The sequence below is a fragment of the Macrobrachium nipponense genome, chromosome 28, assembly GCF_015104395.2.
Source record: "Macrobrachium nipponense isolate FS-2020 chromosome 28, ASM1510439v2, whole genome shotgun sequence".
NCBI classification, from domain to species: domain Eukaryota; kingdom Metazoa; phylum Arthropoda; class Malacostraca; order Decapoda; family Palaemonidae; genus Macrobrachium; species Macrobrachium nipponense.
Window position 1 is genome coordinate 1,085,121 of NC_087217.1, and position 12,500 is coordinate 1,097,620.

The 12,500-nt window shown below is 35.8% G+C and overlaps 1 protein-coding gene across 7 annotated transcripts in view; it reads left to right on the plus strand.

Annotated features, from left to right (window-relative positions):
• The window catches only part of LOC135201370 (acetylcholine receptor subunit beta-like 2), a 658,252-nt gene that overhangs the window by 82,047 nt on the left and 563,705 nt on the right, over window positions 1-12,500 (plus strand). The window lies entirely within an intron of this gene.

Sequence of the window (12,500 nt, forward strand, 5' to 3'; positions counted from 1 at the left end):
CTATGGTAAGTACAGTATTGGTTGGGTGGACGAGATCGAAGCAGATGGTGGGTTGGAAGGAGACATTTTCGAAGGTAGGAACACGGGTGGTACCCCGAGTCACAAGTTAGGTTTACATGTACATATACACACATACACAGTATTTTTTGTGTGATTTAACCGTGCATATACAGACGTACTATATTGTATATGATTTAACCACACAAGCACATACGCAATATTGTATGTGATACACTAATTTACAACATATAATTAGTTACGAAACATGTTTCGTTTACGTGAGCCGTGTACTATTAATAAGGCTATAGTGGTGGTGTGCTTAGATCTCAGTAGTGAGATCTTTGGTTAGCATCTCATTCACCGTCATAGGTCAACGTTAATAACTGCGGATGGGAAGAAGCTGCTGCTGGAAGTCAAGGAAATGGCTTGGGGTCAGCCGGTGCATATCGAAAGACCTACTAAGCGCCAGAAGCCGACACACAATGAAGAGGAAGAAAGTGATAATGTACCATTACTAAAAGGACCTCACCTCATTCGACCTGTATAGTATCCAGCGGAGTGAAAATAAATAAAAGATTAACGAGAATACCCAGAGAATTCAGGTTCGAGTGGCAATGGCATTGGGCGATTGTGTAGAACATTTAATTGTATTTCATAGGTAAGAGACTAAGATTTGGAGAAGAGGAAGGGAAAGCGACTTGAAAGCACCAAATATATCGAGAGACAATATATCTTCTTAAATTTGCGTGGTTGGTCTGGTCTTTGCTTGCCACCTCGGTGGCTGCGAGTTCGATTCTCGGGCATTCCACTGATGGGTCAGAGATGTGTATTTCTGCTGATAGAAGTTCACTCTCGACGTGGTTCGGAAGTCACGTAAAACCGTTGGTCCCGTTGATGAATAACCACTGGTTCCATGCAACGTAAAAACGCCACACAAACAAACAATAGAATGTTAACCCGATTGAAATAGCTGCCAAAATGTAGTACTATTGTACAGAACAATTATATATGTGATAAATTAATATATATAATATCTATATGTCACAGAAATAAATTTCTTGTTCACATCGAGAACAAACTTCTGTCTCCCAAGTGGCAGGCAAGGGCGCTGCCAATAATTGACCCTTGGAAGCTAAATACTCCTGTGCTTGAAATTTCTCTTGGGCAGACTGATGCTTAACATAACAGCGAAATTTACGTATTTTATGTATGTATATGGCGCCGTTTTATAATATATAATACGGCCATTGTTGGTGAAATCTTTTGCTGAGAAGGGTGATAAAAAATTTAGCGGTTTAAGTGTTGCGTTAATGTGGCATTTTTGGAGAGACGGCTTCATTAAGAAAAAAAACCACACACACACACACACACACATATATATATATATATATATATATATATATATATATATAGTGTATATATATTCTTTTAATTTAGCAGTTCAGCTGCCACTATATATATATATATATATATATATATATATATATATATATATATATATATATATATATATATATATATTTCACTAATTGCAAAATATCAATCCAAAAAGTAACCATTTGGATTAAATATAGTAAGTGCATCCTCTCTCTCCGGGATATGGACCCTTGACTTTTGTGTCACACACTGATTCATATATTCACCCATTTAGAGAGATTCAGGTTTGATTTCCATAAAAATACCTCTTGAATTTAGTTCTTATCCTTGGAGTCGAGATCATTCCATCAACACTATGTGGTATACATACTTATCTATCAATCTTATCCATCTATATATATATATATATATATATATATATACTATATATATATATATATACCACAGAGTATATATATATATATATATGACTGGTAAAAGTGTTCTGTAACAACAGAATTCCATCTAATAAAAGGAGCCCATAAAAACACCAAAATGTAGAGAGAAAAGTACTATATTTCAGAGACTGCTGTCTCTCTCTTCAGGTATATGAATGAGAAAAGTTTACAGAAAAGGTGGTATTTATACCAAGAGATTCGTCCACAAGTAAGCCAATTTAGGTCACCCCGCTGATAATCTTCCTTTAATCTTCTTAAGCGTTGTTTGAATGAACACTGCGTCGACGATGTCCGATGTCCAATTCCCTTTTGAGATGTTCATTACCTGCTTCTCTTTTATTAAGGCCGATTCCATCATTTGACTCTTGTACCGGCAGTTGCTGCTATAAATTACACGTGACATATTCCAGTTTATTCTATGGTTATGTTCATTTATATGATTGAAAATAGCCGAGTTCTGTTGTCCATACCTAACTGACCGTTTGTGTTGTATTAATCTCTGGGGAAGTGATTTACCTGTAAATCCGATGTAAGATTGGTCACAGTCCTGGCATGGGATCTCATATACCCCAGAGTCTTTGGGCGATGTCTTTTGTTGGACGTTAATCAGGGATTTGGCTAAGGTATTTGGGTAGGTAAATGCAAAAGGGTTGGATTTCCCAAGGGTGTGAGTTACTCTCTTAATCGTCTCCAGGTGGGGAATTTTTATTTTATTGTTGGGTGTGTCTCTGGTCTTGTCTTTAGGGGGTCGGTAGAAAATTACGTTTGCTATTTGAATTGCTTTCTCAATTATATGGTCAGGATACTTTAAAGATGAAAGTTGCTTGCGAATTAGTTCAAATTCTTTTTCCAGGAAATCTGGGGAACAAATTCGTAAGGCTCTTAAGAATAGGTTGCTAGCTAGACCTATCTTGATAGTATTGTCATGATAGCTAAAGTAGTGAATATATGAAAGTGAGAACGTTGGTTTTCTGTATATGGTAAATTTGTATTCTGTCGTGTCTCTGATTATTAAAACATCAAGAAAAGGAATTTTGTTGTCTGTTTCCCATTCAACTTTAAATTTGATGCTGGGCACTAATGCGTTTTATTTTGAGAGGAATTCATTAAAATTACCCCACTTATTATCCCAAAATGTTAGTATGTCATCCACGTATCTCATCCACAGCATGTTTTTGGGTTTTATTGCATTTATTACTGTAGTTTCAAAGTATTCCATGTACAGATTGGCTAAAATAGGACTTAAAGGACTACCCATACTACACCTTTAAGTCCTATTTTAGCCAATCTGTACATGGAATACTTTGAAACTACAGTAATAAATGCAATAAAACCCAAAAACATGCTGTGGATGAGATACGTGGATGACATACTAACATTTTGGGATAATAAGTGGGGTAATTTTAATGAATTCCTCTCAAAATAAAACGCATTAGTGCCCAGCATCAAATTTAAAGTTGAATGGGAAACAGACAACAAAATTCCTTTTCTTGATGTTTTAATAATCAGAGACACGACAGAATACAAATTTACCATATACAGAAAACCAACGTTCTCACTTTCATATATTCACTACTTTAGCTATCATGACAATACTATCAAGATAGGTCTAGCTAGCAACCTATTCTTAAGAGCCTTACGAATTTGTTCCCCAGATTTCCTGGAAAAAGAATTTGAACTAATTCGCAAGCAACTTTCATCTTTAAAGTATCCTGACCATATAATTGAGAAAGCAATTCAAATAGCAAACGTAATTTTCTACCGACCCCCTAAAGACAAGACCAGAGACACACCCAACAATAAAATAAAAATTCCCCACCTGGAGACGATTAAGAGAGTAACTCACACCCTTGGGAAATCCAACCCTTTTGCATTTACCTACCCAAATACCTTAGCCAAATCCCTGATTAACGTCCAACAAAAGACATCGCCCAAAGACTCTGGGGTATATGAGATCCCATGCCAGGACTGTGACCAATCTTACATCGGATTTACAGGTAAATCACTTCCCCAGAGATTAATACAACACAAACGGTCAGTTAGGTATGGACAACAGAACTCGGCTATTTTCAATCATATAAATGAACATAACCATAGAATAAACTGGAATATGTCACGTGTAATTTATAGCAGCAACTGCCGGTACAAGAGTCAAATGATGGAATCGGCCTTAATAAAAGAGAAGCAGGTAATGAACATCTCAAAAGGGAATTGGACATCGGACATCGTCGACGCAGTGTTCATTCAACCAAACGCTTAAGAAGATTAAAGGAAGATTATCAGCGGGGGGGGGTGACCTAAATTGGCTTACTTGTGGACGAATCTCTTGTATAAATACCACCTTTTCTGTAAACTTTTCTCATTCATATACCTGAAGAGAGAGACAGCAGTCTCTGAAATATAGTACTTTCTCTCTAACATTTTGGTGTTTTTATGGGCTCCTTTTATTAGATATATATATATATATATATATATATATATATATATATATATATATATATATATATATATATGTTAGTGTTTTATATATTATATATATATTTATATTACACACATACAGAATTTCTACTTGTATATATGATATTTATGTGAAATTGTAAAAAATTCCTCACCCGATTCGACAAGAAAATTTTAGGAGTTTTGCCCTCTTGTTGTGGAGAGATTCCGAGGCGGAGCTCCTAGAGGAGAAGGGAAGCCGAACGTGGCCGACTAAACCGGGGGAAACTCGAGAAAGGTTTTCATCCGGGAGGAGAAAGTTAATGAACTCCAAATTGATGCCGTGTTCCTTTCCTTAGTTTTATTTGGTTTTGATTGAGATAGACGGATGCGAAGGGAAGACCCAGTGCGGGTTAGAACTTGTGTGAAAAATTAGATTTGAGCCAATGGCTCTATACAGACGGCTTAAAAGCTCTTGGGTTTACTTTCGTCGGATTTATTGGAAGGAAATATGCCTTCCATATGTCTGCCGTTTTCTGAAAGACTATCTTGTCTCATAAATTTCTTAAGACATGATTGCTGATTGGCATATTGTTTCTGTTCAACTGGAAAACAAAGGTGAATGAAGAACTTTCTTATGAGAGAATATTCCAGGCAGTACGGTTTACCATAGGAAACGTACTGCAAATGGCTTAAAGACTTGGAGCACTTTTGCCTATGTCGCAAAGTTTCCTGCTCCGCGCTTGTTTATGAATTTTTGACGCCAGTGGGACGAGCAAGAACGTTTCCTCATCAAGCTCAGACCCAAAGTGCACTGTGAAAAGTTGGAGATGGCGAAGGGCGAACTAAAACAATTTCGTGACTAAACGATCATTTAGAAACCTTGCGCTAGAGTGCTAAAGTCGTATGTCCTCTAAATTATTTGGCTCTGTGAGCTGGGAACGGCTTTCTCATATTTATTTTATATTTTGCTGTTTTGTTTTGTTATTTCGTCCTTCATAATCTTTGAAAGTGAAACTATCCATATTTTGAATTGTTCAAGTTCAGTAATTGTCATTCTTAAGATTGATTTCCTTCATTTATTGGAATAAATTGTTGAGTGATTTCAAATAGTGTGTGAAATGTGATCTCCCACATGAATTGCTTTCGATGGGTGTCGAGGTCTGAGTTTATGTCAGTCGATTAATGGGAGTTTGAAGTTATTATAGTTATTTAAAAAAAAAAAAAATGATCGTTTTCATATTCCAACGACGCGGTTTTTGCTTTCTATTACGTATAGATATGATCAAGAAATACTTTTTGTGAAAAGTCTTCTCACTCACTGAAGTATTCATATGAGGATCGATGATGAGTTATACATTTTAAAGACCTGGATACTTTTGACTTAAATAGCGAAAGCTATTCTTGCTTATTTTTACTGAAGTATCGCTCACTCGTGTTTTGTGACATCTCGAAAACGTGTCTGGGCATTTAATTATTTTTTCATTTTCTATTTAGGAATGTTTTCCGGATATAAACGTAGTAAAAAAAAGTTTCTCTTGTAAAAAAGATTTTTAGTTGAAATTTTCACGGAAGGTTCGTGGGTTTAACAAGCTTCTAGCTCATTGAGCTGCAAGAAAAGGTGAATCTTATTTTTCCTTCTTAGGATGCTGCACGTCTTAATATAAGTTTCTTGCAGAAGTTGTGTGAAGCAGCAAATTATTATCCGATATTAATGGTTAACCGATTCACGTAGCATTGCTGTTTTTTCACCTGCAGCCGAGAACAGCTTCCCTCTCGCGTGACCTGCTGGCTTCTTAAAGAAATGTGAAAGGACTGAATTTTGAACAGTACGCAAGTTCTGAAAGATGAAAGTAGTAACTATTAAAACTTCGTAACAAGAAGGGTACGATTCGCTGTTGTGTATCACAAGTTTATTTGCTATTGTTTTTTTATATTCATATTAGCTACCTTTCTTTTCATTTTGATTAATTTTGTTACTCATCATTAGGGCCAGTACTTATTATTTACTGTTATTGTAGGAATTTAATCTAGTTAAGAAAAGCAGAGTTTCCCACTTATGCTACATCCTGGAATTAATGACTTTCTAAGCATGTAAACGCTGTTGCATTCTCTAAAAATTCTCCAATTGTACTATTAGGTGCTTTGCATGGTATCTTAAGAACTTCACGTATTACCGCGCCTCTTTCCTGTAAATAATGCTCTCTCTCTCTCTCTCTCTCTCTCTCTCTCTCTCTCTCTCTCTCTCTCTCTCTCACATGTTTCTGTGACAGGCTAAGAAAAAAACAAACCACTATAAACATTAAAGTGATGCATTACGTATAACTAAATTTCTATTTCTGTGTGTATCGGCGCCACTGAGTGCCTACTGCATCCTTTACTTACCAATAGGCATGTGAAAACCATAAAGGAATTCTTGCTATTAGATAGAATTTCCTTCCAAGACAGCAAGACATTAAAAAAAATCAGTAAATTAAGCAACGTTGATCTAGGAATGAGCACAGTATTCAAAATATGATGATTACAAGATAAAAATATTGTGCATAAAATATTAAAGCTCACGTCATAAAAGACGAAGGAAATTTAGTACGGTAACCGGAAGTTAACTCTCAAGTGCAGATTGGGCTACCCTACATTTCGATTAATGCCAATTTTCGCCATTTTGGGAAACGACTTGGTCTTGGGAACCTAACCAGGTTGGTAAATGAGGATTGGATTGACACTCATATTCCAATGAACTCATTCCAATGAACTCCATGATGTTCATAGTAATCCTTTATATTTACGAGATTAAACAAAATTAGAATCCTCTTATGCCATCACACTGACATTTGCCGTATTTTTTAGCAGACGACAGGCGAATGTATTAAAATCGCAGAAAAAAATAAAACCTTAAATAAATATATATATACGATAATTGTATATTTTTAAATGTACATCCATCCTAAAACTGCTGATTTGCCCATTAAAGTCAACTAGGCTGCAAAGCTAGAGCTTCCTCAACTTATAAGGGTATAGCTGAAGAGGAGCTGACTGACAATTCAGCACGGTTGTAAAGCTTAGACGAGAATGAGTTACTGCGTTTTTCATGATGCGTTGTTTTCATTTTACATTTTCTCTGCCTTGGTCTAGCGGTCATAGACGGATGAAGTACCTACTTAAGTTGCTAATGCCACATAAGGAAATGACGTCAGTCCCGGTACTTGAACTTTGAGAAACATGTCAATGCATTTTTTCCATTTGTATGACGTCTGCATGAGGCTCGGTTCTTCAGATCGGAGTTCAGAGTATCCCAGAAGTATTCTGTTCCAGATGGCGAGTGTTCGTTGTTTCAGGTTTTCCTTTCAATTGGAAGTTTGTCATTTGTGTCTAAGTAGCGAGTCAGACGTTTTCTTTCCAGTTCAAAGAGTTCCTGTTACAAACAGAAATTTGATTTGAAATGCAAATTCATTTGACGTCCTTTCTTAAGACTTTAATGAATGATTCCTTATTTAAAAATATTGAATATCATTGTTGCGAAAGAAAACGCTTTACGCTAGGAAGACTGAAATAGAGCAGGGGGCCCACCAGTTGGATCTTTCTTCTGGGTCTTTCTTCTCGGAGTGTTTCTTTCGTGTTTTTCTTTTTCATTTCTCATGTTCAAGAAAAGGCTGGGAAATATTGCCACGTCATGGTTGAGTGAGTCATATTTAGGAATATGGAGGAAAAGTGGATAAAAATGATTGCAGATGTGTTCTGGTATGAGAACCAAGCGCATAAATCTGTGCTTGTAGAATGTATTTAAATAAGTTCCCTAATTGACACCGAATTTGCCTAAATCATCGCCATTTTCCCGTTACTTTTCAAGCGTCGATGAAATTGTTGACGAATTAAGTTGTATTCTTTTGGAAAACTTGCAGTTGAAAAGCAATTATCCACGTCAGAGGTGGTTAAAAACAATTATCCACGGTAGAGACGATTAGTTTTGAGAAGAAGCAGTGCCAGTTGTGTATGTGAAATTTTTGTCTTTGAGGTCATTTTAATTGATATGATTTTACCAGGCATATGTGGTTTTATGCAGAGAAAAGGTAAACAAGAATATCCCGTCAATTCCGGGATAATAGTGAAAGGCAGCGTTTCTTCAGTTGTTTTTTTTAGCTCTTTTGTTTAATTTGTGCCAAATGTAATTCAATAGACATTCAGTTTGTGCACTTGTGTTGGGTCTTAGCATGTGGAATATTGGAATTTGAATTGTGCACCGAAGCTACGGTGTAGAACGAAATAAAATAGTAATTCTCTCCTGAAGAAATGTTTAGACTAGGGGTAATGGAGAAGCGGAATAGACATTTACTAAGGTACTTGCCAAAGAACGTAGATATTCAACATTTATCAGTTTTCCTGTATCAGATTTTGACCTGCTCTGAAGTCATAAAATCGCAATTGTTTTGTTTTTTTCATTTTTTGTACCACAACCAACATTCAAAAGAAAGCTTCATGGGAATCAGACCACAAACAAACGCTCCTTTGCCAGAAATTGTCCTAAGTGTATTTAGCTTGGAAAACACGTGTGTCTATACACACCCGCACGCGCGCGCACACAAACACACGTGTATATGTATATTTATGTATGTTTGTTTGTGTATTTATATATTGTGTGTAAGTTGGTGGGTGTATGACATTCACCATTTTCCTCTTACAGCCATTAAATTATAAGTGTGGCAGTGTTCATTATGTTGATTTTTCCTGGAGTCACTTTGTTAGGGGAACGTTTTGATTCTGCAAAAAGTATTTATGCAATGTCTAAATATAACGTGTGTCAATCACGATCTAGGAAAAATTCTCTGGCCTCGATTCCGTTAGAACTCTGGTATTTCCCTCGGTTTATTGTTGTTATTATTATTTGAGATCCTGACTTTGAACTCATGATGTAACTGGAACCGAATGTGGTCGACAAACCCCAAGGAAACAGCGGAATGATTTTCATCTAGAGGAAACAATATTGATGAACTCTTAAAATGATGCCGTGTTTTATTGGTTTATTTGTCTGGTTTTGACTGAGGTAGATGGGAAGACCCGGAACAGTTTAGATCTTGCGCAAAAAATGAAGAGATGCTCTAGATAGTTTAAACTCGTAGTTTTACGCTGGTCTTATTTGCAGGAAGGATTTGGCTCTAATAAATTGGTAACTATTCATCAAATTTCGATTTGGAGCTTATAATTGATGTCATAAAGTTCTGCCATCGATGTTTGTATAACGTTATAATTGAGGCAGTGTATTTCGTTTCCGTCGAACTGGAGAATATTATTGTTATACTAAATATAGGGAGACTTAACGAGTTTTAGGATTAATGTGATCAAAGAAACCTCCTGTTGTAAATTGCTTCCAGGAATGCTGGTGTAACACACGGAACTCTTTCCAGTTGGTTGAGTAATATGCCATTAGTCTGCAGATCTTCCCCACCTCTTATATTGGATGTCGAGGCAAGTGGCACTGGCAGCCATATTTGTGTTTGCAGCTCAGCCGGAAAGAGATCGGGGAAAAGAAGGAGTTGGAGAAAGGGTTAGACTTGAGATGAAGCAAGGATTCGTGACTTTAGCATTAAATGGAAGATGTTAATTTGTTGGATATGATTCATTATCTATACGTCTCAAATGCACAGGTCACTTTGAGGTCGGTGTTATTAGGAATACAGTAGCATTTTTCTAAATTTCATAGGCTGTTGCATTGAATTGACGTCAGCTGAACTCTTCTATTCAGTAGCTGGCAGATTCAGTGAATTGAAATTGAATTCTAAATGTATCATTGGCAGGTTCGCTTAGTATGTATTGCAGTTCGTTTCACTAGCAATCAATAACACTCCTTTCAGTCACTGCCCTGCTCACTTTGTGAGCGCCTCTTGAGGAAGTAGGCATCACTGCATAACATAACTGATGGGAGTTAAATGAAAATTTCTATATTGGTCTTAGGTATCGCCTTATTCTTTGTTTATATATGTATTTATTAGCAATGTGCATTTAAGTTGGATTTTGTACTCATGGTATTGCGTTAGATTTTACATGAAATTTATATGATTTTGGAGAATGTTTTTGCTGTGTTTGATATTTACAATAACTGGGAATCTTGATATGGTTAACTCGAGGCTACTGTACTTTTAAAGCTTATGAAGCAAAAGTCTAGAAAAATACAATACGGTTATAAAGGTCAGATGCAAAATGCGATGTTCCTATTATTTCTTCATGCATGCTCTTCTCCTTTTCTTTGCTGCGGTTGAACGGTCATAGAAGGTCGAAGTACCTACTATAGTTGGAACGCCAAATAAGGAAGTGAAGTAAACTCCGCTCTTGAAGGTTTATGAAACCCACCTGATTATTTTCTTTCTCCGTTTATGACGTCAGTAAGAGAAGCATTTCTTCAAATCAGTGTGCGGAGTGACATTGATTTCTTTGTTCTCATAGAAAATGGCTTTGTTATTTCTATTGCTATTTTATCCATCTTTATATAGTAACGAAGAATTGTTGTTGTCCCACTTTCATGAACTACTGGTATAAGCTAAACTGTAATTTTTTTTAAAGAATATAATAAATTACTCTTGACAAGAAAATATGTCATTAAATTACATTTAGGAAAATGGACAAGAAAGAGGAGAATGTAGTTGCTTGTAAATCGGGTCAATGTTTTCTTCTTAAGGGATTTCCTTTATTACTTTGAAAATTAGGTAAATATTCTATTAGTATTCTCTCTCGTTCGGTTTTTTCAAACTTTAAGCCGTTTTTTCTCATTCTGAGCAATGTGAAAAATGTACTTGTATAAAACTGCAATAAACTCTGATATATACTGCTCCTTTTCTGTTCGGGACAGATCTACAAAAAAGAAGAAGAAAAAATTAGATTATGTCATAATTTTAAACGAGTTTCCACTTCGAGCCAATTAAATGTGTATATAGGTTCTTGTAGAATGTGTTCGGACAAGTTCTCTAATTTCCCGAAATAGGTTAAAGTTCGCGTTAATTGCTCTCATTTTGTAAAACTGTCGCCGATATTGTTGGCGAATGAACTTCTATGCCTTTGAAAGGTTTGACTGCCCAGAGTCACTTTTCCACCTATGGAGGATCAGCTCAACAACGGACTCGGGTTGTGGAGAATATCTGACGGCTGAATGCGAAAATTCTTGTTACCTCGTGTTTTTCTGTGGTAGTGTGCATGGACAATTATCAAGAATATATAAATGCTTTTTTTTAAATAGTTTTCTTCAGTAATCAATCAATTGAAATTCATTTGTTCGAAGCCAGAGTGCAACAGTATGTACTAGTATGTCTTTTACCATTGAAAGTATATTTTTGCTAGAGGTCCGAGAGAGGCCAGGATATGATTTTTTACTCGTGACAAAACGGCAGAAAGCTGAATTGTACGAGTTGAGAGCTGTCAGGGAACTTTGGCATTTCTCATTTATTTAGTGTTTAGTAGACATTTTCGTACTTGAGCTAGACCAATATTGAAATAGCTATCAAAACACAGCAGGTTTTTTTTTTGGATCACAGTTAATCTTTACAGAAAGTTTAATGAATATCCCTCAGAAACAAACTAAGATTGGGTAAAAATCAACTGCTCTTCGGAGATAGTCTGGAGATACACAAATGAAAATTAAGTCTAAGAGCGCAGTACTGCAAAAGGGTCCTATTTGGTTGTGCATAATGTATGTTTTGCTCCAAAATCCTGGTTCTGTGTCAGTCATGTTGCTTACACTCTCGGTGAGCCACGGAGCGGTTCGTTTGTCATGGTGCATTTATAATGAACTTCCCTGGTCATGGGTTTATGTAGATATAGTTTGTTTAGCAGAAGAAGTGAGGGCAGACAGTGGCTAAAAAGAAGGAATTATCCAACAGGAGTATGATAATGCATGGTTCAAGTATAAAATATCTGGATGCCCCCTAATCGTAGGTGGTATATAATATATATATATATATATATATATATATATATATATATATATATATATATATATATATATATATATATATATATATATATATATATATATATATATATGCATACACACACACACATTTATAAGCGAATACCACAGGGGAAATGATGGGCAGAAATCCAAGCGCTTTCGTCTTGGATTTCTGCCTATAATTTTCCTGTGGTATTCGCTTATTTAATGAAGTCAGGTGTATCTGCTGTGCTTTTTTATGCACACACACACACACACACACACACATATATATATATATATATATATATATATATATATATATATATATATATATA